Raw genomic sequence first — 24466 nt, 5'->3', positions numbered from 1 at the left:
CCTCGACGAGGTGGCCGAGTGGTTAAGGCGATGGACTGCTGATCCATTGTGCTCTGCACGCATTGGTTCGAATCCCTTTCTCGTCGCTCTCCATGTCTGACACGTTTGACGTTGGCCATCCTGTCATTTGCTCTGGTTGTAGAGCCGTACATTTTCTAGCAGTGGCTGAACATGGTATAGTAGGCTAACGTTGGTATCGAGCAGTGACAGTATTTACGTGCCGCTGCTGCCAAGTGGCTCTGGGTTGAGACCGCGTTTTCACTTACTTGCAACGCAAACGGAGAAAGCGATTTTTGACAGTCTCTCGAGAGACTGCGCTAGGTGTTTAGGGATAGACTTTGTCAGTTCCCCCTGGGATGATGGCCTCTCAAATAGTTTGTGATTCCCCTAGACGTTTATACAGTAGAAGCCTGCTTCGTGGCTTAAATCCAAGCTAAGGAAACGAGTTAGAGGTCTGATGCAGAACTGCGAATTCGATGAACGGGAACACTACAGTACATTGCACTGTATGTGTGAGGAAAGCTGCCCCCTTCTGTCCCTTGTCGACCGAACAGAGGACTGTAAAGGATACCGCCAAGAAACTTTAGGATGCTGGTTGGAATCCAGCTCCAACGAAGCCCCTTTGGGTGTTATGTCATCAAAAAGTAAGAACAGCGAATCTCCCGTTGATCAAAAGCGCAACAGAACTGTTTTCCGTGGAGCAGGTTTCAGACCCGTAGACCTGTTTTATTTGTAGGGCAGGGCGCATTCCCAAACGCGAATCTCCTGTTTTAGAAATGCTTTGGGCGGCGTGAAGTGAAAATAAGAAATGGGCTCCAGGTGCACATGGAAGCAATCAAGTGTTTCATCCGAGCTGTTTCAAAGACTGCCCAAGAGCTTTCCTTTCACAGAGGCGCAACGATTAATGATGGGGGTGCACCCTTCAATGCGCCTAACGACTCTAGGGAGTGATTGAGACGATTCGTAGCGTGTTCTCATTTCCCTCTATTCCCCGTGTTGCAGTGGTAGGATGACGTAAATTACTGCTTCGACACGTAATGGCATTATAATCAAGTGCAGGAGCTGAGGGCTTTTGTTTTGTTTCGTTTTCCATGGCGTTCGTAAGCGCGCAAATCAAAGGAAATTCCTGCGTCTAATAGGAATGTAAATGCTTTTGAAAGTGCAGTGTGGTGCAGCTTGTAAAATCCTTGTCCACATTTGTGGTTTGTTGATGTTTTTTCTGTCTGCCAAAGTTGCATTTTGACATCCGGACGGGGAGACTTTAGCATTTGAACGTGAAGCCAGCCTTAAACCCTCTGAGGCGTGTCTGTCTGCCGGCACGTATTTTGTGAAAGGTATTTATTTTTTTTAACGGAGAGCGACTTTGAAAAAGTTTCCGCAGCCACCTCGCACTCCGTGTTAGATTATAGGAGGAATGCGGCGGCGGCGAGCTCGCTGTAGTCGTGGCCGAGTGGTTAAGGCGATGGACTCGAAATCCGTTGGGGACTCCCTGCGCAGGTTCGAATCCTGCCGACTACGGCGTCTGCCGCACGTCGCCTTGTGCCTGCGCGGCAAAGGCGAAGTGTCGCTTCTCCTTTCCTGGTACTATAGAAATGCTAAATCGCTTGGCCCCGCTGCCATGGAAATCAATTCTTCAGATAACCACACATTTTGCGTTCGCACCTCTGGTGCTCTACTTATGCCTTTGAAAACCTAATGAATAAAGCTGAAAGAACCGACATGATATGTAGGTGCTCGTAAAGCACGCAGTAAAGAACTGTTAACAGCAAGGGTTTCAGTGGGTTAACTGAGGAGAAGGCGTGTTCGCTAATTGTTGACTTTTTATTTGGTGTTAGAAACACTCTTACTGTGCATGACGTGCAACAAATGTAGCCACAGAAATTGCATCACGCTTTCATGACGTTAGGATTTGTTTGTGCAACATCCGAGAAGAGTACTTGTGGCTTGAATGTGAACTGTACGTGCCCGCCCCCTTTCCTCTGTAGTGCATGAGTTCCTCCCGGCATGCCCTTCGTCATTGTTCTGTCATCTTGTATTTAAAGGGTTGTATTTCTGCTGCTGAAAATAAGCAACGGTTTTCTCACAACGCCCTTTGTTCCCGACGGAGACCTTGTCTGTCATGAAATTCTTCAAAACCTCAAGCTAGAAGAAGAAGACGACAAATATGAAGCGTTACAGCAACGACATGCCATGAGACGATCGATAACGATTTCCATAGGATCCCCGCGGTTGCCTGGCAACCGTCAGCTTTGCGCAGTGGCAGTATCGTAGCCTGTGAGGTTTAGCCGAGGCGCGATTATTGCTAGTTGAAAACTTTTCCCAATACCCCGCTTCCACCGGTTTGCAATACAATCGGCGAAAGCAATTTTTGACAGTCTCGTCAGAGACTGAGCAAGGTGTTTAAAGACAGATTTTGTCATGGTGACATCATGGTAGAAAGAAAGAGCTTGTTACGTCTCAACAGAAACGCTCTTTAGCTCTTTCAGCGTTATGCAGAGAACAGCGTCTGTCGAGATCACTTTTGAGTCAGCGCGAAACGCCGTGTGCTGTCAGTTTGGTTTCGTATTGCTCGTAGCGGCGCCCGGCTTTTGTCTGTCAAACGTTAGGTTGCGCTTCTTCATGCTGCATCGTCGGCATGAGTGGAGCTTTTTAAACGTCTGTACTTACTGCGCCCCCTAAGAAATCGTTTGTCCCCGTTCAAAAGAGATTGTGCGATGTCCTGCAGCGTTCGCAAAGCAAACCTTTGACAATTTGAAAAGAGTGTTTCGGCTCGGGAAACATCATGACCAGTGTCCTGCATGTTTTCTGTGTATAGCTGTCTTTTAAAGCATACAGAATTCATTCGAAATCATTGATTTCTCCAATTAACAAGGGTCCCTCTTTTAACCTGCGAGAAGCATTCTTTCAATGTAACAGATTTACTCCGGGGAAAGGATTCAGAGTCCGGAGTGCGGACTGATGGCGCACAGAGGGTCCATATACTGTGGATCCCTCAGTGATCTTCCGCGTATTCAAACCGCCAGCGTGTGACTCCCCTGTCCCCGTGACCTCATTGCTCTGCTCTGTCCTCTGTGCAGCCGAGCCCGACTCACGGTTTAAGTGAAAAAAAATATGCCCTCAACGTGAGATTTACTCTGGAGCGAGGATAGATGTTACCTTTTTATCATTGAACAGGATGTATGTGATGTGGCGACTAGGTTCAATTTTGTATCCTCTTTAAAAGATTAAGGACTGGGGTGAGCGTGATTTACCACCCTTTCAGCTAAGAACCCGACTTGCGCACCGTTTAAGCTGCATAGACTCGGTCGATTAACTCGTCTCCGTTAGCAGGGTTAAGGTTAAAGAAAAAAAACATTGCTGACTTCTTTTTTTTTTGCCAGCCGCTAGCGCTGATTAGCAAGGTTTGTATTTCATGTTTTGCAAGTTGCATCCATTTTAAGAAAAACAAGTCGTTCACGACAGGAAATGAATGCTTGCATTTAATTAAGTCTAGCCGTAGGCAGTTGTCCATAATGACCAGTTCTGTTCGAGAAGACAGAACAAAAAAGGCACCACTGGGAATCGGAGCCAGGGTCGCCTGTTTACTAGACAGGCGCCTTAAGCAACTAAGCCACGGCGTCCCGGGAGGGCTGTCCTTTTGCAGCCACTTGGACACACCACTCAGACACATCTGCATTCGGTGTGTGCTCCGCCTGCTCGCTGAGCAAGTTGCCACCTTTACATACAATAGCAACATCAACACCAAGAGAAAGGGTGACAAATGGCTTTTATCTGGAACTTTTCATGTCCAAGGAGCTCAATGTGCTTTCTGTGTACAACAGGGCCACTGAACTCCACACTGGCCACTGAACCACAGCAGTGGCTTGCTGGCTTGACATCTCCCAAGGAAAATGTTGAAATCGCATGTGGAACAGGAAAATGACCCTCGAGTATGAGGGAAAAAAAAGAAAAAGATCATCTGGAGTGCGCCAACCCATGTCTGGACAGCCCAGTGTCGTCGACGAGGTGGCCGAGTGTTTAAGGCAATGGACTGCTAATCCATTGTGCTCTTCACGCATGGGTTCGAATCCCATCCTCGTCGCGCTCCATGTCTGACACGTGTGCCTGTTCGGCGTTGGCCCTTCTGTCGTTTGCTCTGGTTCTAGAGCCGTACATTTTCTAGCGGTGGCTGAACATGGTATAGTAGGCTAACGTCGGTATCGAGCAGTAACAGTAACGGTATTTACGTGCCGTTGCTGCCAAGTAGCTCTGGTTTGAGACTGCGTTTTCACTTACTTGCAACGCAAACAGAGAAAGCGATTTTTGACAGTCTCTCGAGAGACTGCGCTAGGTGTTTAGGGATAGACTTTGTCAGGTCCCCCTGGGATGGTGGCCTCTCAAATAGTTTGTGATTCCTCTAGAAGTTTATACAGTAGAAGCCTGCTTCGTGACTTAAATCCAAGCTAAGGAAACGAGTTAGAGGTCTGATGCAGAACTGCGAATTCAATGAAGGGGAACACTACAGTACATTGCACTGTATGTGTGAGGAAAGCTGCCCCCTTCAGTCCCTTGTCGACCGAACAGAGGACTGTAAAGGATACCGCCAAGAAACTTAAGGTTGCTGGTTGGAATCCAGCTCCAAAGAAGCCCCTTTGGGTGTTATGTCATCAAAAAGTAAGAACAGTGAATCTCCCTTTGATCAAAAGCGCAACAGAGCTGTTTTCCGTGGAGCAGGTTTCAGACCCGTAGACCTGTTTTATTTGTAGGGCAGGGCGCATTCCCAAACGCGAATCTCCTGTTTTAGAAATGCTTTGGGCGGCGTGAAGTGAAAATAAGAAGTGGGCTCCAGATGCACATGGAAGCAATCAAGTGTTTCATCCGAGCTGTTTCAAAGACTGCCCAAGAGCTTTCCTTTCACAGAGGCGCAACGATTAATGATGGGGGTGCACCCTTCAATGCGCCTTACGACTCTAGGGAGTGATTGAGACGATTCGTAGCGTGTGCTCATTTCTCTCTATTCCCCGTGTTGCAGTGGTAGGATGACGTAAATTACTGCTTCGACACGTAACGGCATTATAATCAAGTGCAGGAGCTGAGCCACGGCGCCCCAGGAGTGTTGTCCTTTTGCAGCCACTTAGACACACCTTTAGAAAAACATTTTGTTAACAGGCATTCTGCCTCAGCCTAAACACCTATAGCTTGCAAAGCGCATGCTATTAGACAGGCACCTCTGCAAGACCTTAAGAGTCTCTTAAACTAGTGATAGTAAGGTGTTCCCAATGGGCGATGTTCGGCTTTCAAATCATCTCTCCGTGGAAGCGCCGAGATGCAGCTGTTTAAGGCTTAGAAGCAGCTGACTGTTTCACTACCTAGCTGATCACTGTCAGTCAGGGAGCTTAGAGGTGAAAAGCCTGTCTGAGAGACAATTCGCCGTCGATCAGTTCAATATGTTCCGTACCAGCTCGGCGCACCCGAGATCATCTTGGTAGCCGTGTAGCTCAGATGAGTGAGAGCGTGTGTGTGTACCACCGTGATTGGATGCCGGCCCTTCTCAGGTCACAGTAAACCTTCTGCTCAAAAAAAGTGAGGTAAAACCTCACTCTGCACAGTAAAACCTCAAAAAAAGTGAGGTTTTATTTAATCTCTGACCAAGGGAAACGTTTCATTTTTTCAAAGAAATGTTTGTTAAATAATGAAGTCATAGTTCTATGGGATTCAATCATAGACCGTGTGACATGGAAGTCAGGAACCTAACCCACAGCACCACCAGCACAGTCACATGCTGAGTGCTGAAAAAGCACTACAGAAACATTATCGACAGACAATGTACAGTGTGTACTATTCTTGTGTTGCGGTACATGAATATAATTATATCGTTATTAATTTCTAATTTATAACTTTACTTTATAAATTTATTAACGTTATTAATTAATTTCACGACGCACAGACAGGGCGCGGGGAGCCGCCGCCTGCAAACACAGCTCCAGGCAGGACTCCACTCCGCAGGAGGCGCAGAGCAGAGGAGATGGGCAGAGACCTGAGCTGCTGTTGCTGCAGACGCTGTCTTTTCTGCACTCGGGGTAGGAGTGAATGTTGAGTTGCCCTTAGAAATGAAGCAGAGCACTTCAACGGCACGGGTGTGTGTGTGTGCGTGCACCTGGTGAGTCTGGGAGACAGATCGAACCTGGGCTAAAAGAGAGGGGGCTTAGCCCTCTTCCATTTGCTACTTCAAAGTTGTACAACCCATTTGTATCTGCTAGGCGGCGCAGTCGTCGTGCACAAAGAACGCTTTGAAAAGCGTCAAAGGCAAGTCATTCCGAGTTGGTCGTTTGTGTTTTCCGTTCAGACGCGAAATGCTGAAATGATCTCTCGGCTCCTCGGTTGTCATTTCTGCTCCGTAAAGGAATCACAGCACGCGTCGCCTTCCAGCACGCTGGGTCGGGACACGATGCCGGGGGTCGGAACGTGCGATGTCTTCCTCGTTAGTATAGTGGCAAATATCCCCGCCTGTCATGCAGGAGACCGGGGTTCGATTTCTCCGACGAGGAGTAGCTTTTCTTTTACCTCCTTAGAGAAAGAACTGCCTTTCACTTCTCTATTTTCTAACACAGCGTCGTGCACCTTTTCATTGCTCTCGCTTTCAGAGCCTCCGCACGGCACACGACTCGACATCAGGAAGCACATTGAAGTGAAAGCAGGGAGCGCTGCGACATGCACTGTGCAGATCCCGCCACACTAAGAGGTGAGTGGGTCTGTTCGATGCACAAAGAACGCTTTGATAAGCGTCAAAGGAAGTCATTCCGAGTTGGTCGTTTGTGTTTTCCGTTCAGACGTGAAATGCTGAAATGATCTCTCGGCTCCTCGGTTGTCATTTCTGCTCCGTAAAGGAATCACAGCACGAGTCGGCTTCCAGCACGGTGGGTCGGGCCACGATGCCGGGGGTCGGAGAGAGCGATGTCTTCCTCGTTAGTATAGGACCTGTCACGCGGACCTGTCACCTGTCTCCACCTGTCACGTGCGAGACCGGGGTACATCAGGACGTGCATTGAAGTGAAAGAAGGATGCGCTGCGACATGCACTGTGCAGATCCCGCCACACTAAGAGGTGAGTGGGTCTGTTCGATCACAGCGCTAGGTGAATCCCCAATCCCCTTTTGTGCGTGGCGACAAAAGAAGTCTGTTTCCACCCGGGGACTTTTCGCGTGTGAGGCGAACGTGATAACCACTACACTACGGAAACTGTGGTAAGATGTGCTCAGCGGCCCAGCGCTGAGCTTCGCCAATGCGATTCAGCTGCTTCCAGTGCCTTTATTGGAGTGCGCTGATAGACCGTGCTCTCTCTCCAGAGACCAGCACGCCTGTCATGGACGGAGCAGGAAAGGCGGCGTCACATTCTACAGCCCTCTCCACGCAATCGACGAAATCGGGCTACTGAAGTGGAGAAAATCGCCTCTCCAGAAAGTGCAAATATCATCTTGGAGAGTATAAATCCTATTGCCGAAGGTCAGCCCTGTCTACCAGAGTGACCCTCCCACCTCCTGCAGCGATGGTCAGCTCGTCTCACACGCGAGAAGTTTCGGCTGGAAACAAGCGCCCCCTCTTCTCGCACGTTTTGCACGTTGAGTAGTTTTAATGCGGCTCCTTCGTACACAGTGCTGATCTTTTGGAAAGCAGGAGGCAAAATTGACACGTTCCCATACCGGGAGTCGAACCCGGGCCGCCTGGGTGAAAACCAGGAATCCTAACCGCTAGACCATATGGGAGTGCACAACCCTGCTGTTCCGGGCATCATGCAAGCAAACTACATAAATATGAGAAAACACGCAAGAGAGTTGTCACTCAGAGTGTCGAAGGGTCGATGTATACTGGGGCTCAGTTGAAATGCAACGTCAGGACTTTCCCGAATTATGTCACACGAAGAGAGCACAGCCTTTTCCGCCCTGCCACGTGTGTATCGGTAACTCGCCGTGATCGTATAGTGGTCAGTACTTTGCGTTGTGGCCGCAACAACCCCGGTTCGAATCCGGGTCACGGCAGAATAGGGGCGTCTGCTTTTACTACTTGCACGAATGAAGGCAAAAAAAAGCCAATTGATGTGAACGAACGGCGCTTTACAGAGGAGTACTGCCTGACTGGATCGTTGATGAACGACAGGGACCACTCCGACCTCTTCTCGGGTTTCTTCAATGACTTACTAAGGATCTTCTTCACATTCGCCCATGCAGGGGAAGCCAGTTACACCAAAGCAAACGCAGGAAAGTGCAATTCAAGCAGAGACCAGGAGGGACTTGTTTACACCGAGAGTGGTCGGAGAATGGAACAATGCGTCCAGCCCTGTTGCTGGAGCCGATTCTTGATGAGATCTTGGGCTCACTAAGAAGCCCCCACTGGATGCTAATCTTTCTGTTGTTCTTGCAGGTCCTGCGCTGCTTTTGAGCCGACAGAGCTCGTCCTGATCTGTCGGCACAGCCCAATTGCAAATGATCGGCTCCGCATACAGAAGGAACGTGCGTTTGGTACAAGAGTGCATGAAGGCACCGGAAATACATTGGGAACAAATGACTGGTGGTTCAAAACCTCTGTGAAGTGCAGGAGCGTGCAAGAAGGGGCTGTTTTCACCCGGTCTCGAACCTGGGACCTTTCACATGTTAGGCAAACGTGATAACCACTACACTACGGAAACCTGTAGGGTTTGTTGCTGGTGTATCGCTTGCGTTTCGGGCTGAGAAAGGGACGCGTCATTTTAGGCAGGGGGCGCTGGAGAGAGGAACAAAGGGAGCGATGAAACAAAATGCCGAAACCCGGGATCGAGCCAGGGACCTTTAGAACATACTCTCACGAATCGTTAGAATATGTGCGTTTGATCATCAATTGCATAACAACCACATTCGTTCGACTTGAGCCCTCAAGCTCATAGTTTTCAAATCTTGAAAGCTGTCATTGAGCACATCATAGTCTGCAGTACGCCCCGTAACTTGCGTACTTCAACAGAAAGAAGAGCAGACAGCTCCATAAATATGCGAGGCGCAGAGAGTGCAAGGCGAGCCGCACACGTTTCGGTGGCTGAGAGAGGGCAGTTTTTGCTTCTGCATTTCCCAAGTAAGGACGCCTGACAACAAGCGATCGCGGTGCTCATTTACGACATAGTGGTGATGAGTTTTCAGTACGTGTTCTTTTGAACGAGCAATGAGGTTGCTGCCTTGGACAGCTGACTGCACGCTCTCATTGTGCCACGTGATGAGTATTCACCAGGCTCGTTCAGTCATTAGTCACATTCCATCGTTTGCCATAAGCAGATGCTGCAAGGTGATGTGGATATCAGTTCCCAGTCTTGTGGACGAGGACAAAAAGAGCACACAAGGGCTCAGCTGGGAATTGAACCCGGGACCTCCCACACCCTAAGCAAGAATCATACCCCTAAACCAATGAGCCACGGCAGCACTTTCTATTTTATTCTGTCAGCGAGCTTGAGGACGGGGGAGAGGCGTCATTCGCTCGTCCAGTCAGACCTTCATCAATAAGTCAAGAAAGCCGCAATTACAAGACTGCCTTGCAGACGAAGGGCAGTGAACTGCACCCGGTAAGAGGGGAACAAGCGGCACTAGGCGACACCGAGGCATGAGCTCCAGCGAGGGGGGTTAGCTTGCATGGTACAGCGCTCGCTTTGCATGCGTGAGGTAGCGGGATCATTTCCCACGTCCTCCAGGTGTGTGCTTAGAGCTTGATGTGCCGAAAGGTGTCCTTTAGCCTGTGGTCACACCTTGCATGGAGAGCGTCATGCAGCTGTCAATCATTTCGCAGCCACGCCCCCTCTTCATCTTCTCTCTGCCTTAAGCGTCTCCGCCACTCTCTCTTGACATTTCATGTCAGCATGTCAGAAGTCCGAGTGACGTTTTTAATGGCTGAGTGAGGGCACGATGCTGAAGCAGAGAGGCCACTTCAGCCAGAGAGACTTGTGCTAGGTGAGATCTGAAAAACGGACTCGCAACAGAAACAGACCAAAAAAGTATCGGTGAGATCAAAAGGCAAATGCAACATCCAGCAGAGGGCGTCTAAAGATTAGGGAACGGGCGACTGAAATCCATATGAGGCAAACTTTCCGGCTGTGCACCGCAGCTGGCCTCGTTGGCGTAGTTGGTAGCGTGTCAGTCTCATCATCTGAAGGTCCTGAGTTTGATCCTCACACGGGGCAGGGCTGCTTCCTCTCTTGCTCTTTTCAAACACTTGCGGCAACTGTTCGCTCATAACCACGTCTGGAATGCGTGACCTTTACACGGGGGAGAAGCAACGCCGCATCCCTTTTCTAAAGAACATTCACATTCAGAAATAAGTCAAGAAATTTGACATTACTTTTGCTGTCAGCCTGCCTATGTTGCCAAAGAAAGATTCACTCGGCGTCAACATGACAGAACAGCGATCACTTGAAAACACTGTTCCACACTCCGTAAGCAAGAACTTCAGTGTTTGCAGTCACCCGATATGCCGATAGTCAAAGGAGCACAAAACACGAAGCGTCAAAAGACAAGATGAGTTGATGGAAAGAGCGTTGAATTGATGAGCACAAAAGTTCAGCTCATACAATAGGCAACGAAGGTCCCGGCGTCATCATTGCACTTGAAAGGACTGCCTTGCAGACTAAGGGCAGTGGGAGGTTGCTGTTTTGAGATGGAGGCATTGGGATGGTGGGCCGAGATCTATTCTTCTTAAGGAATTCTTCATCGTGAAAGATCGGTCCACAGGTCATCCAAAGAACTTACAAATTTTTGGGACTCTTCCGGAAGGGAGTGAAGTGCTCAAACACATGACATGCCCCCTTGATCTCACATGCACAATTCTGCTGCAACATGCACAGCTACCGTCCACACCAGGCAGTGGGGCTTCAGCAGAATTTGCTACGCCACCTGCAATTACATATCCAGCTGCACACATATACATGGCCCCTCTGTCCTTTTCAGGATCTCAAAAAAAAGCATAGCGTGGTTTTCCTGCAACCTGATTGACTGCATCTCCCTCAGAATGTGCCCCGTTGCATTCATTGCTGAAGCAGGACGGAGGCTAACGGGCATGCCAGAACAGTTAGGCTCAGCGAAAATAGGCTCTCCAAAATATTGTGGTTGTAGTGGAAGAAATATGGTTTAAATTGTACCTTGGTATTTCAAACTCTCTCTAGAATGTTATCCATTTCTATTTTATTTTGACAGGAACTGGCTAATGACACTAGATGAAAAGAGAAGAAAGAAAACACAACGTTTCGGCCGTGGAGCCTTCTTCAGGTGTGAGGGCTCCACGGCTGAAATGTTGTGTTTTCTTTCTTCTCTTTTAAGCATGGAATAGACCTATTACTTGTTCCTTTGCAGCCTATGCATGCTGACACAGCTCCCCACCTGAACTGCTAATGATGCCTGGTAGTTTGTGGTACTTGGGTATTGTCTTATGTTTGCTCAAACTGCATATGTGTGATTGCATATTTTTGGGTATTTTCATATGTCAATATTTAATTCACTGACATTCCTGTATGCTTGGAAGAAAGGTAGATTGGATTTGGCACAGGATGCCTGCCCATATTTGTTGATCATTGTTGGGCTGGAAAAACAATGATAAAAAGTGTATGAAAAAAGCTCTCTCCAATATTTCCCTTCTCTTCGCCATGGTTACACTGCCCATTCTTTCCATCTTTTGTCCTTCTACAAAGATTCCAGGGCTCTTTTTCCACCATAATATCAGAATTTTTTTTTTCTCTTTTAAAGGCTGTAGGTGGGGTGTGATGGACTGTACCACTATCATAGAATATTTTTTCAGGACACATCGCAGTTCCATAGTAGAATTTATCAATAGTAGAATTCCATAGGACATTATTTACCAACATATTACCCAGTGTGAGACTCTGCCAGTAAACCTCAGAGCATTGAGTTCTCCACTGATAAAGATGGCTGTCTGAAGTCATGAAATCCACTGCTGGGATGCCTGAGAGACAGTAATTGAATCTTGGCTGGAATTAGGCTTTCTATTAGTGTTGATCTTTGGGAATTATGTGGTAAAAAGGGAAAACTCCTTTACTTTAGTCACTTTGAATGTTCAAATGTACAGAACCTGCAAAACTAAGCAATGAAAAAAATCCATCACCACTCTCATGATAGCATAACTCATAGTCTCTGCTGTTATGTAACTGTTAGGAATCCCTGGTGGGAAGATACACGGATCATGTGCAGACGCAGGCACGGGTGATAGATGAGGCAGGCGAACAAACCAAAACGAGAGGCAAGGTCGTAGTCAAAAGGCGAAAGGCAAGTCGTAATCCAGGAAGTTCTCCGGTAGCAGACAGTCCGAGGCGAGAGGCGAGGTGCAAAGTTGAAAAGGCAGAAGGGGAATCCAAAATCCAGAATAAACGAGGTACGGGGAAAAACGCCAGGTAGAGCTCTCAAGGAGTAGACTCAATACCGAGCAGTGGGAAGCAGGTGAAGATGGTTTAAATAGCAGTGCGCACCGCACAGTGAGTGTGCGGAGGTGGTTTAACTCGTGCGGCGGCGTTTGTTAATAATCACCCGCTGCTGGGGCTGATTAGCTTGCTTACGCTTTGGTCTTGACTGCCTGGTGGTCGTGACAGTAACAATACACACTTTCAATTTTCTTATCGCCTGTCTCCAGAGAGAATGTTGTTAGTGCTGATGACCTTGAATTAGACCTTGTTGACTCTGTAAAACAATCTTCCTCTGCTTAGATTTTCACTCAGATTGATTTTGTTCTCAGATTATTCCTGGCAGGACTGAGTTTCTTGGAAATGAAAAGTGAAAGAAAAAGTACAGAAGATCAGCCCTTGAATATACAACATTGTGCAGTGAGATTTTTAAATGTATTAGCTGCTATCCTGTGCTAGAGCCTGTCATGGTAAGCAGTGGATGACAGGATCTAGCACAGATACTAATGAAACACTGTTAATGAAAGATAAAACACTTGAGTCTTATTTTAGTTTTCCATTTCCCTTTCATTTGTGATGTACTGTACAACAGGCCACAGAACATGCACAAAAACAGATATGCACACATTCACACCAGGCAATGACAGTCTGCCCAGTCAGAATCTGAGCTGAGGTATCAGAATTCTGAATTCCCTGAATTCTGTCATGGATCATCCACAATAAGGGCAATGTTTGAACACGAGGATCCCCAGGAGAGAGCCTAGTAACATAAATCTTGGAGCAAAAGCAGATGATTAACTTCATAGTTTGTGTGGTTGAGCCAAAGTTGAGCATGAGGATATGTGAGTCACCATTCTTAGAAATGGATCCAACTTCAGACAGGCGTCAAAAGTAAGAGTATACAGTGCTGGGGCAATGACACTTCAATGATCAGAAGGATAACAAGAGTTTTAATGCATTGAAATTGATTTTCTGGTGATGCACACTGTCATGGAACTATTAATTTTTTAAGGATCACTTACTGACGTCAGACAGCTGCCAATTCTCCAGACTGGAAGGATGAACAGTTTATCCCCCTAGGTACCATATTTCCATATTTCGAAGCATTGGAATAATACATGTCATACAGCAACATAAAAACAGGAAGACAAGTATCACAGCCCCTATAATCGGTGTTAGTAACTTAAAAGAAAAACATTCCCCCTGGCCCAAACAGTGATTCTAACCAGGAGAGAAAAGCCGGTGTATCTTTTATGCCTCTCTCTTTATTCACCTTGTCTTTTAGTTCTTTCAAATGCTGAATAGCGAGGGTAAGATTTCCGTAATCATAGTCATTAGCTGGAATATATGTACAACAGGAGTCTCCTACTAAAGCATAGACTCCTCCAGATGCTGCATTTTGAAGGTCCAGCACGAACCTGTTCTGAAGTACCATTAATCTAACTCCCCTTAATTCTTGTTTGATAGCGTCTAAGCCTTCTAACGTGATATTAATAAAAGAGTACATTTCATAAAAAGTCGCATGGGTGAGGCTGTAGAATGAGGCATTAAAGCACATATATAACAAGATGCATTAAATTTCTTTAACTTTACAGTATGATTTATAAATTTATACCACAAATTACTCATATCCCCCTCATTATCAGTTTCATTTAGCCAGTTTGTATACAAAGAGGCTTCGTGTTTAGATTCTTCCTCTTTTGGGGTGGTGACAGGCTTCTACATAAAAAGGAAAAAGGCTGTGCACATCAGTCCCAAGCAGGTTATCCCCATCTGTCCTTGTGGAGACATCACTCCTGCGCTTTGCTCAGTTCGTTTGTGACCTTTTTACAGTGGGAAGCATGAATCCAGGGCACCATTTCTGTGACCTTCACAGCAGTGGCAGTGGTCAGCAGCACCTGGTACAGCCCCCTCCACCTGAGTGAACACCATTTCTTTTTCCTGAAGTCTTTCACCAGAATCCAGTCTCCTTATTCACTCATTAGTTCTTACAGCACAGGTAAATCCCTGTGGGCTGGAGCCCAGCATAATCTTAGGCTTTTTTGGTCAACATTGGTCAACAGATTGGTCAACAACTGGGTAATAACTCTTAGAAAAATCTACACATTGTTCCCCTGCCTCAGCTGTGACGTTTTGCAGAACAATTCTAGCTGAAGTTGTAAAATTTCTCTTTGTTCCGTTCCTGCAAAACATCTTATTATGAACAAACAAACCACAAAAATCATTTGCATCTAGGGGAATCACTCCCAAGGGTAACCCCCCTTAAAACTATATTGTTCTACCCATCAGGTTCTGCCACTAGATAAGAGAACCTTTCCCATGAAACCATTTTTTGACCTTCATGATCCCTTCAGGGCGTACAATTAGCACAGAAGCAGCAGCTTTAGTCCACATGTTTTTCAAACAGGATATTAACGATATGATCATAACGAATAATACCAGACCCACAAATATGTATTGAACCAGAGACCCTCTCCATGTTCCTAGCACAGACTGTAGCCATGCACCAATGCCCCAATCATCTGGATTGCAGGATTTACGAAGAAAATTATTTTCGCAGTAATTAATTTATTATATTTACTATATTTATTATACACGTGTAAATTAATTACTGCGAAAATAATTTACTTCGTACACTGTGCAGAGAGCCGTATACTCCTAGTTGCGGCACACATGATACGTACAGTAAAAAGCCTCAGGCACTGTGTTAGATGTGTTTTCGACGTTATATATGCGTTTATTAATGTCGTCGATTTTACGGTTGCAATTCGACGTTGATTATACGTCGAGGCGACGTATATACGTATAGCCGTATTTTCGCCGTGAATATACGTATATTCGACGAATCAATGCGCACTGGGTAAACTCTTGAGCAAACTCTGAACCAGCTCTAAGGAAACGAATCCGATTAGACGTTACTTTGACTCATCTTTTTACGCTCAGTGCTGGATTGCTCAAACTCCAGCTAGGGTTAGGGTTAGCATTCCCACGCTACTTAGACACTTTGTTAACGCTCAGTGCTGGATTTTGGGAACTTCAGGACGAGTGGGAATTTTCTCCTATCTGTCAATTCTGTATTGTTTTGGAGACTCTTGGCTGCCTATGTTGTACACTGCAGCGTGAAGGAAACATTTTCCAAAACTGTGTCAGCTCAAAAGTTGTAAGAAAACCTCTCCAGCTGCTTTAACTCTCTTCATTTTTGTCATTTAATGTGACACTCGATGTATAACTGGAGCCTCACATATGCAAATGGTGAGGCTCCAGTTCGACACCCAGTTCGACACCACTTTACAGTATATGACAAAAGCATGGCAGACTGTTGCGGACCGGCAGATAACTTCCGCTTATTTTTACCATATTAAACATTGGAAATCCTCCCACTTGCATTTGTGACACTTGATTTTGGCTCCACCTAAGACACTCTTAAATCTTCAAACACTTTTCTCTTCTCCCGCAACACTCTTGTCTGTCGGCACTATGTGGCAGCGTTGCATGACAACCCCTCTCACCACGGAAAGGAACCTAAAAGCTTTGGTAAGAGAGGAGAAAAGAACCTGGCCCGTACGGGGCTCGAACCCGCGACCTTGGCGTTATTAGCACCACACTCTAACCAACTGAGCTAACCGGCCTCATGACAGCAGTCCTCTCTGTGCTGCAAAAAATCGAACTCAGGGAATTTCTTTTGCCCTCCTTTGAATAAAAAGCCGTGTAATTCCGTGTACGGGCTTTCTCGTGCAGTTTCATGGTTCTTGTAACCCAAATCCTACACTGGCCTGAAGTGCCCCCCCATTTCACAGCATTTTTCAGCTGATTTAAAATGTACCTAAAGGAGAAGCATTATTGAAGACCATCAATTACCAAGAGCTTTTGTCAAAGGTTTTGGTGGTCATTTTTAATGACCACAGAGCACTATGACCTCGGTTTTACATCTCATCCAAAAGACAGCGCCCTTTTACAACACAGCTTCTCCGTCACTATACTGGGGCATTGGGACCCGCACAGACCTCAGGGTGAGCGCCCCCCCGCTGGCACCATTAACACCGCTTCCAGCTGGAAGCTTTGTTTTTCCCTGTAGCTCACCCTCATCCGGGTACTGACCTGGCTCACACCTGCTTAGCTTCAGTGGGTTTTCAGTTGCGAGTTGCAAGGGGATGCAAGTGATGGAGCCGCTCGCTGCAAAAGCCACTGTATTGGCCGGGAGTCGAACCCGAGCCTCCTGCGTGGCAGGTGAGAATTCTACCACTGAACCACCAATGCTCGGTGCCTGGGCCATCAAAAAAGACGCTTTTATGGTGCTCTGTGCAAAACGCGTCGACATCTGCTTCCAGCTGCAAAATGCCATTCGCGGACGCTGAATAATTTATTTCCAAGGCAGCGGGTACAAGCGATTGGGCGTTTTAAAACCACCAGGAACAGCAAAGAGGCGCGCTTCTTTGCTTGCACCGGAACACACCAACTGGAGGCGGACAACGTAGTCGGCAGGATTCGAACCTGCGCGGGGAGACCCCAATGGATTTCTAGTCCATCGCCTTAACCACTCGGCCACGACTACGGCAAGCCCTCCCCCCGCTGCGTTCTTGCTACAATCTTACCTGGATCGCGAGGCGCCGGCGGAAGCCTATTTCAAAGTCGTTCTCCGTTTCCAAAAAACATTTCCAAAATACAAGCCTTGCAGACAGACACACCTCAGAGGACTTAAGGGTGGCTTCATGTCGGAATGATAAAGTCTCCCCGTCCGGACATGAAAATGCCACTTTGTTACACACAAAAAAAGAATCAACAACAGAGAAATGCCCACAACAGCTATACACAGAAAACATGCAGGACACTGCTCATGATGTTTCCCGAGCCGAAACACAGTGCGTTTTTCCAAGCCATTTGACAAAGCCCGCCCACTGAAAACTGCAGCAGATCGTGTAAAGACGTTCAACTTTGTAACTACTGCACGCACAGGAAGCAGAATAAATTCCTCTTTTCAAACTGTCAAAGGTTTGCTTTGCGAACGCTGCAGGACATCGCACAATCTCTTTTGAACGGGGACAAACGATTTCTTATGGGGCGCAGTAAGTACAGACGTTTAAAAAGCTCCACTCATGCCTACGATGCAGCATGAAGAAGCGCAACCTAACGTTTGACAGACAAAAGCCGGGCGCCGCTACGAGCAATATGAAATCAAACTGACAGCACACGGCGTTTCGCGCTGACTCAAAAGTGATCTCGACAGACGCTGTTCTCTGCATAACGCTGAAAGAGCTAAAGAGCGTTTCTGTTGAGACGTAACAAGCTCGTTTCTTTCTACCATGATGTTACCATGACAAAATCTGTCTTTAAACACCTTGCTCAGTCTCTGACGAGACTGTCAAAAATTGCTTTCGCCAATTGCATTGCAAACCAGCGGAAGCGGGGTATTGGGAAAAGTTTTCAACTAGCAATAATCGCGCCTCGGCTAAACCTCACAGGCTACGATACTGCCACTGCGCAAAGCTGACGGTTGCCAGGCAACCGCGGGGATCCTATGGAAATCGTTATCAATCGTCTCATGGCATGTCGTTGCTGAAATGCTTCATATTTGTGTTTTCTCTCTTTGACCAGCCCAGCTGCGCTCCACCCGAAGGCAGGGAAGCACAAAAATTGCATGGAACTCATTCATGCTCCTCTCCACGGAAATCTTTAGTAAAAGGCAAAAGATTTGTACGAGATGAAGAAAAACCAGAGTGCGTGGCTGCACAGCTGCAGGAGCCCAGGCCTCCTTCAAGGCCTCTGCCCTGCCGGTCGTGGTTGGCAATGCACCTGGCCTTACAAACGAGCCAGTGGGGCCCGTTCAGCTCCGGGCTCATCGCCTGCGGCTCTCGGCTTGCGGGCGTGCCCAATCCGTGCAATAACTCGGAAAACACCCGGCCACAGTGTACAGGAAACGACGCACTCTGGGAAGCCGCTATGCAAAGCGAGGTCCCAAGATCCCCTGCGGCCGGATACTTTCCGCCCCCCAAAGAAAAGAGCACCAATCAGACGGCCGGAGACCGAGGACTCGCAGAGCAGACGGCCACAATCGCCATAATAAGAGCCTAACCCTAACCCTATCCCTCGGAAATCTGTGGCGTTTAGCGTGACATAGTCTTGCAGGCATCGTGCTGTCTCACTGCAATACTATACCGCTGGAGGAAACAGTCCATCTGGCCATGAAACTAATTTGAACGTCTAGCTACAGCAACTAACTATATCATGATTTATTCAGGATGTGCGGAATCAGAACGTCCCGGAGACAGCTTCCGAAATCGTGAGCATTCTCTGGTGGTAGGGGCTTTCAAGATGGCGCTCAGGTGGGAGGTAAAGTTTAGTGGTTGAGGAGTTTTTTTTGAGTTTTTCATGACCTGAATGTTAATTTTTGCTTTTTTTGACTACTGAAAAATAAGGACTTAACAGTAGTTGTTTAAACTTCAGTTATAACTGAAAGAAAAAAAAATGATTTTTTTTAGGTTTAAGAATTTCGATATGAGTAACACTGGGAAAAGAAAAGAGAGTGCTGGGTCTTCGAAGGAGAAATCTAAGATACCTCAATCGTATATGTATAGCACTACAAGAAAATTGATGGCAACTAAAGGGAAAAGTGAACCAGCTGGAGGGGACGTGGAAAGAGTGCTGGAGATGCGCTCGTACGCGAGCGCTCGCAGCCCAAGTGAGACTCAGCTGCCAGAGGAAGAGCCGGAGTCCCTGCCCAGCACACCTGTGAAAACCCCGGCAGCCAAGAGAGGAAGGGGCGACCTGACGCTGGAGGAGCTCCAGACCAACATCTTCAACATGATGGCACAGAGCATGGGTGAGCTGAAGGAAATGACTTGATCTAATACAGTCGCAATCGAAAGTCTTAAAAAGTCCATGGACTGTGTGTTTAAAGAGGTTGAAGACTTAAAGAGTGAAGTAAAAGTTCTTAAACAAGTAAATACCAAACAAGAAAAGCATATTAAAGAACTTGAATTGAAAGTGAACGATGTAGATAGATACCGTCGATGATGGAATTTAAAATTATTTGGAGTTAAAGAGGAACGTGATAAGGACCTTGTTGCAACAGTGAAGGGTATCTGTAAAAGGACCCTGCCGGACCAGGAGGACGTAATATCGGCCATTGACTTTGTTCACAAGCTCGGGAGAGCGAACATGTCTGGGCAAGTGCTCCCCAGATCGATTATAATACAGTTCACCAAGAGGACGGCGAGGGACATGCTGTGGCGAGCGGCGAGGGGGAATGAGTATTTGAATGGGAACAAACTGAGGTTTGCAGAGGACCTGTCTGCTGCGGACAGGAGTACCAGGAACCAGCTGTGGCCCCAGGTTGAAGCTGCCAGAAGAGAGGGGAGGAGAGCCTACTTTGTGGGAGCGAGGGCCTTTGTGGACGGGAAGGAGATTTGCTCCCAGTGACTGCTCAGTTAATGATTATGTTTGGTTTTATTTGTTATACCAGTATATACTAGTGTTTCTTTAGTGTTAGTTTGGAATGGTGTAGTTAAGTGTTAAGGACTGTTATAGTTCTGGTTCTTTGAAAAACTCAATAGTTTAGACAGTCTTAGAGTTAGTTATTTGCTTTTGTGTATGTCTTTTTCATGAATGCCAGAGGTACTCGAAATGTTGTTAAAAGAAAAACTGTGTGCTGAGTTTTATTTTTTACAGGAAACGCATGCATGTTGAAACTAAAGTTTATAAATAATTGAGAAATATTAAAGCAAGATATGATACGTGTAAAATATACAATTTGATCACATAATTACTTAATTACCTCTGGTAGTTAAATGCTTTTTTCTGCTGCATTTTTTTTCTCTTGTACATGACTCTGATCCTCTTGTTGTATTTGTATTTGTAAATTCTATGTTTAATAAAAAAAATTTAAAAAAAAGCATTCTCTGGTGGTGTCCTGCAGACTTCCTGTGGGCATGCGTTGGTGGTATAGTGGTGAGCATAGCTGCCTTCCAAGCAGTTGACCCGGGTTCGATTCCCGGCCAACGCAGTGGTGAAAGTTTTCAAATGCCATCATGAGCCTTGGATTGTGACTAGCAAAGCGAAGCCTTTTGAAAGAGCTAAAGCACTGAAAAACGGAATTGAGGGAGAATCTTACAGGGGATTCTGAGTGGTGTCTGCATACACGCAGTCCGATATGGGTGCTGAAAGCTTGAGCTATTCTCAATGTCATGCTGGCTTTCCCCGGAGTAAATCTGTTACATTGAAAGAATGCTTCTCGCAGGTTCAAAAAGGGACCCTTGTTAATTGGAGAAATCAATGATTTCAAATGAATTCTGTATGCGTTAAAAGACAGCTATACACAGAAAACATGCAGGACACTGCTCATGAGTGTGGAGTTCAGCCGAAACACAGTGCGTTTTTTCAAGCCATCTGACAAAGCCCGCCCACTGAAAACTGCAGCAGATCGTGTAAAGACGTTCAACTTTGTAACTACTGCACGCACAGGAAGCAGAATAAATTCCTCTTTTCAAACTGTCAAAGGTTTGCTTTCCGAACGCCGCAGGACATCGCACAATCTCTTTTGAACAGGGACAAACGATTTCTTATGGGGCGCAGTAAGTACTGTTACTGTCACTGCTCGATACCGACGTTGGCCTACTATACCATGTTCAGCCACCGCTAGAAAATGTACGGCTCTAGCACTGGAGCAAGCAACAGGAGTGCCGACGTCAAACAGGCACATGTGTCGGACATGGAGAGCGACGAGAATGAGATTTGAACCCATGACTGCAGAGCACAATGAATTAGCAGTCCATCACCTTAACCACTCAGCCACCTTGTCGACGAAACTGGGCTGTCCGGACATGGGTTGGCGCGCTCCAGATGATCTTTTTCTTTTTTTTCCCTCGTACTCGAGGGTCATTTTCCTGTTCCACATGTGATTTCAACATTTTCCTTGGGAGATGTCAAGCCAGCAAGCCACTGCTGTGGTTCAGTGGCCAGTGTGGAGTTCAGTGGCCCTGTTGTACACAGAAAGCACATTGAGCTCCTTGGACATGAAAAGTTCCAGATAAGAGCCATTTGTCATCCTTTCTCTTGGTGTCGATGTTGCTATTGTATGTAAAGGTGGCAACTTGCTCAGCAAGCAGGCGGAGCACACACCGAATGCAGATGTGTCTGAGTGGTGTGTCCAAGTGGCTGCAAAAGGACAGCACTCCTGGGGCGCCGTGGCTTAGTTGGTTAAAGCGCCTGCCTAGTAAACAGAAGATCCTGGGTTCGAATCCCAGCGGTGCCTTCTTTGTTGTGTCTTCTCAAACAGAACTGGTCCTTACAGACAACCGCCTACGGCTAGACTTAATTAAATGCAAGTATTCATTTCCTGTCTTTAACGCGACTTGTTTTTCTTAAAATGGATGCAACTTGCAAAACATGAAATACAAGCCTTGCTAATCAGCGCTAGCGGCTGGCAAAAAAAAAATAAGTCAGCAATGTTTTTTTCTTTAACCTTAACCCTGCTAATGGAGAAGAGTTAAACGACCGAGTCTATGCAGCTTAAATGATGCGCAAGTCGGGTTCTTAGCTGAAAGGGTGGTAAATCACACTCACCCCAGTCCTTAATCTTTTAAAGAGGATACAAAATTGAACCTAGTCGCCACATCACATACATCCTGTTCAATGATAAAAAGGTAACATCTATCCTCGCTCCAGAGTAAATCTCACGTTGAGGGCATCTTTTTTTTCACTTTACCGTGAGTCGGGCTCGGCTGCACAGAGGAGAGAGCAGACCAATGAGGTCACAGGGACAGGGGAGTCACACGCTGGCGGTTTGAATACGCGGAAGATCACTGAGGGATCCACAGTATGTGGACCCTCCGTTTGCCATCAGTCCGCACTCCGGACTCTGAATCCTGCCATCCGAGTTAAGATCTCAGCGGAACCTGAGGCGCAGTTCCTTCTTAAAACGTAATCTGGTGAGCATTTCTAGAATCGCACTTGTATAGATGCAGCCTTTAATGTGTTGCTAGGTTAAAATTGATGACTTCTTGTATTTCAGTAGGCAACTGCCCTCTTGATTTTGGATTTAATCTCTTTATTACAGGGGCGCTTTTATGAAGACAGAGTCATGTTCAGGTACTTTGTTTGATGGAGGAAGCTTATTTCGGACTCTGTGATCTGCTCACCTGGAAAGGTCTGCTGTACTACTACAAGAGAGAAGTAGAGTCTGGAAGAAGGGACAATTTTATGATGCTTTGGAAGATAATGTTTTTTTTTCTTATACTGAAAATGAAAAGTAGTTGTTTCTATATGGACTCAGTCTTTGGAATTTGTATATTTATATATTTCAGTGAACCCTCAGCCATTCCTTCTGTATTGTAATTCAATTTCTCTTTTAAAATTCCTTCCCCACTTCTAGGACCTGCAGTTGCTGAACTCCACAATGGCTTCTATTGGAAAGTCTGTGACTGAGACCAAGTAAGTGTTCACTTTTTTATGAAACCATTATTTATTTTGGAGCAATGAGCAATTCTTATATAAATGCAATAAAATCATTATGCTCAAACTATGAGAGAGAATTTTAAGGATAATTTAAGAAATCAGTCTTAGCTTGTTTCTATACACAGATGGTATTATTTATTTTCAAAGGAAACCCGCGAGGATTCCCCTGGTGTGCAAGATGTGCCTGAATACTTTTGATCAGCTTCCTGCTCACTTCAAGAGAGCGTGTATGAAGCATGCCACGGCAGAAGAGATCGGGATGGCCTCTCAACAGACGAGGGAGGACATGATGAATCACCTGAAGAACGGGGTCATTGTGGATTACCACAGAATAGAGATCAAAGGACACTTTGTGGGCTTGAAATACAAAGAAAATCTTGTTCTATGGTACAAGATAAATACAAAACTTAAGCTTTTATTTTAATTAGATTTATTTATAAAGCATAAGCAATCATTTATTACATTAATATATGTGAAAAAACATTTTAGTATCATACGTTTAGTATATTTAGTTCCTAATGCTGAAAGAAATGATCATAGAACATGACATCTAACCTTACCTGCGGTGTTTTTAATCCCTATTGCTCAATGCACGGTGAAAGCATTGCATACATATGTCTGACAATGAGGAATGGGCCCCTGAGACAGTCATTTGCCTGTTTCACAAATGATCGTATTTTACTAGAGATTCTGTTTGGGATTCAGATGTGCATTCTGACAGCAATCCCTTTCAATAAATGATACGTTCTGGATGAGGTCAAAGGTGTTGGAACACTGTATTTAGGATGTGTTTGCAGTGATTGTGTGTCTTCTGCTTCAACGCAGTGATATATAGACGTGCTCCTGTAATTTATTGGTACAAGCCCAGGGCAGTGAGCAGTCTGAGGATTTATTTCCAGACGGCATAGAGCAGTGAAGCAGTGAAGTAGTGCAACACACTGGATCATTATATTGTTAGAATCTATTCTACTTAAATTATTACATTATACACAATTTGAGTTCATTTTAAAAAGTAAAAGGTAATGAAAGGAATGCATTTTCGTAAGAAAGATAATACCGATATGCATGTGATAATCTTCCTTATATCATGTAGTGCGTCATTTGGACACTTTGTGGGATTGAAATACAAAGAAAACCATGTTATATGGTACAAGATAAATACAAAACTTAAGCTTTTATTTTAATTAGATTTGTTTATAAAGCATAAGCAATCATTTATTACATCGCTTCTTGAATTAAATCTTTTGACAAGAGGTAAGACTTCTATTTTACATTTAAACCCATGTTTAGCTGTGTTTTTTAGATTTAACTGAACCAATTTCTGTGTGTGATAATGTCCTTGAATTCTGACAACATCACACTAAATTACATGATATAAAACAGCTAATGTTTCTAGAGATAAAGTTTCTGGGATGCTTCTAATTACTTTTTATTACCAGGGACAGTTTAATTCACCTTGTACAGTACTGAAAGACCAAGATGCTTTTTTCTAAAGTTATTTAACATTTTATAGAACTTTGTCTACTATGGCAACATGATGAGCTTGGTGAAACTTGGAAAAATACTGCTTGGACACTTATCTTAAGATAAAGATAGGATAAAGGTTTATCTTTTGCACCTACCT

At 45.7% G+C, this 24466-nt stretch overlaps 11 non-coding genes across 11 annotated transcripts; 6 read left to right on the top strand and 5 right to left on the bottom strand.

The window, feature by feature from the left end:
* The first annotated feature begins 1436 nt into the window (after nt 1-1436).
* On the top strand, nt 1437-1518 carry trnas-cga (transfer RNA serine (anticodon CGA)). Its single transcript has one exon. It is a non-coding gene; the product is annotated as a tRNA-Ser (tRNA).
* A 727-nt stretch (nt 1519-2245) lies between these two features.
* Nucleotides 2246-2387, top strand: LOC148634376 (U4 spliceosomal RNA). Its single transcript, XR_015933592.1, has one exon. It is a non-coding gene; the product is annotated as a U4 spliceosomal RNA (small nuclear RNA).
* A 5282-nt stretch (nt 2388-7669) lies between these two features.
* trnae-uuc (transfer RNA glutamic acid (anticodon UUC)) lies at nt 7670-7741 on the bottom strand. Its single transcript has one exon. It is a non-coding gene; the product is annotated as a tRNA-Glu (tRNA).
* Nucleotides 7742-7942: 201 nt separating this feature from the next.
* On the top strand, nt 7943-8014 carry trnah-gug (transfer RNA histidin (anticodon GUG)). The gene has a single exon. It is a non-coding gene; the product is annotated as a tRNA-His (tRNA).
* A 2083-nt stretch (nt 8015-10097) lies between these two features.
* trnam-cau (transfer RNA methionine (anticodon CAU)) lies at nt 10098-10170 on the top strand. Its single transcript has one exon. It is a non-coding gene; the product is annotated as a tRNA-Met (tRNA).
* Nucleotides 10171-15948: 5778 nt separating this feature from the next.
* Nucleotides 15949-16022, bottom strand: trnai-aau (transfer RNA isoleucine (anticodon AAU)). Its single transcript has one exon. It is a non-coding gene; the product is annotated as a tRNA-Ile (tRNA).
* An 841-nt stretch (nt 16023-16863) lies between these two features.
* Nucleotides 16864-16945, bottom strand: trnas-aga (transfer RNA serine (anticodon AGA)). The gene has a single exon. It is a non-coding gene; the product is annotated as a tRNA-Ser (tRNA).
* Nucleotides 16946-17737: 792 nt separating this feature from the next.
* Nucleotides 17738-17879, bottom strand: LOC148634370 (U4 spliceosomal RNA). Its single transcript, XR_015933593.1, has one exon. It is a non-coding gene; the product is annotated as a U4 spliceosomal RNA (small nuclear RNA).
* Nucleotides 17880-17994: 115 nt separating this feature from the next.
* On the bottom strand, nt 17995-18111 carry LOC148634369 (U5 spliceosomal RNA). Its single transcript, XR_015933535.1, has one exon. It is a non-coding gene; the product is annotated as a U5 spliceosomal RNA (small nuclear RNA).
* A 2209-nt stretch (nt 18112-20320) lies between these two features.
* trnag-ucc (transfer RNA glycine (anticodon UCC)) lies at nt 20321-20392 on the top strand. The gene has a single exon. It is a non-coding gene; the product is annotated as a tRNA-Gly (tRNA).
* Nucleotides 20393-21566: 1174 nt separating this feature from the next.
* On the top strand, nt 21567-21640 carry trnat-agu (transfer RNA threonine (anticodon AGU)). The gene has a single exon. It is a non-coding gene; the product is annotated as a tRNA-Thr (tRNA).
* The last annotated feature ends 2826 nt before the right edge of the window (nt 21641-24466 follow it).

Source organism: Lepisosteus platostomus, unplaced genomic scaffold, assembly GCF_059453375.1.
Source record: "Lepisosteus platostomus isolate fLepPlt1 unplaced genomic scaffold, fLepPlt1.hap1 Scaffold_32_H1, whole genome shotgun sequence".
NCBI classification, from domain to species: domain Eukaryota; kingdom Metazoa; phylum Chordata; class Actinopteri; order Semionotiformes; family Lepisosteidae; genus Lepisosteus; species Lepisosteus platostomus.
The sequence above is the reverse complement of the archived record's forward strand: the minus strand, read 5'-3'. Positions and strand labels throughout refer to the sequence as shown.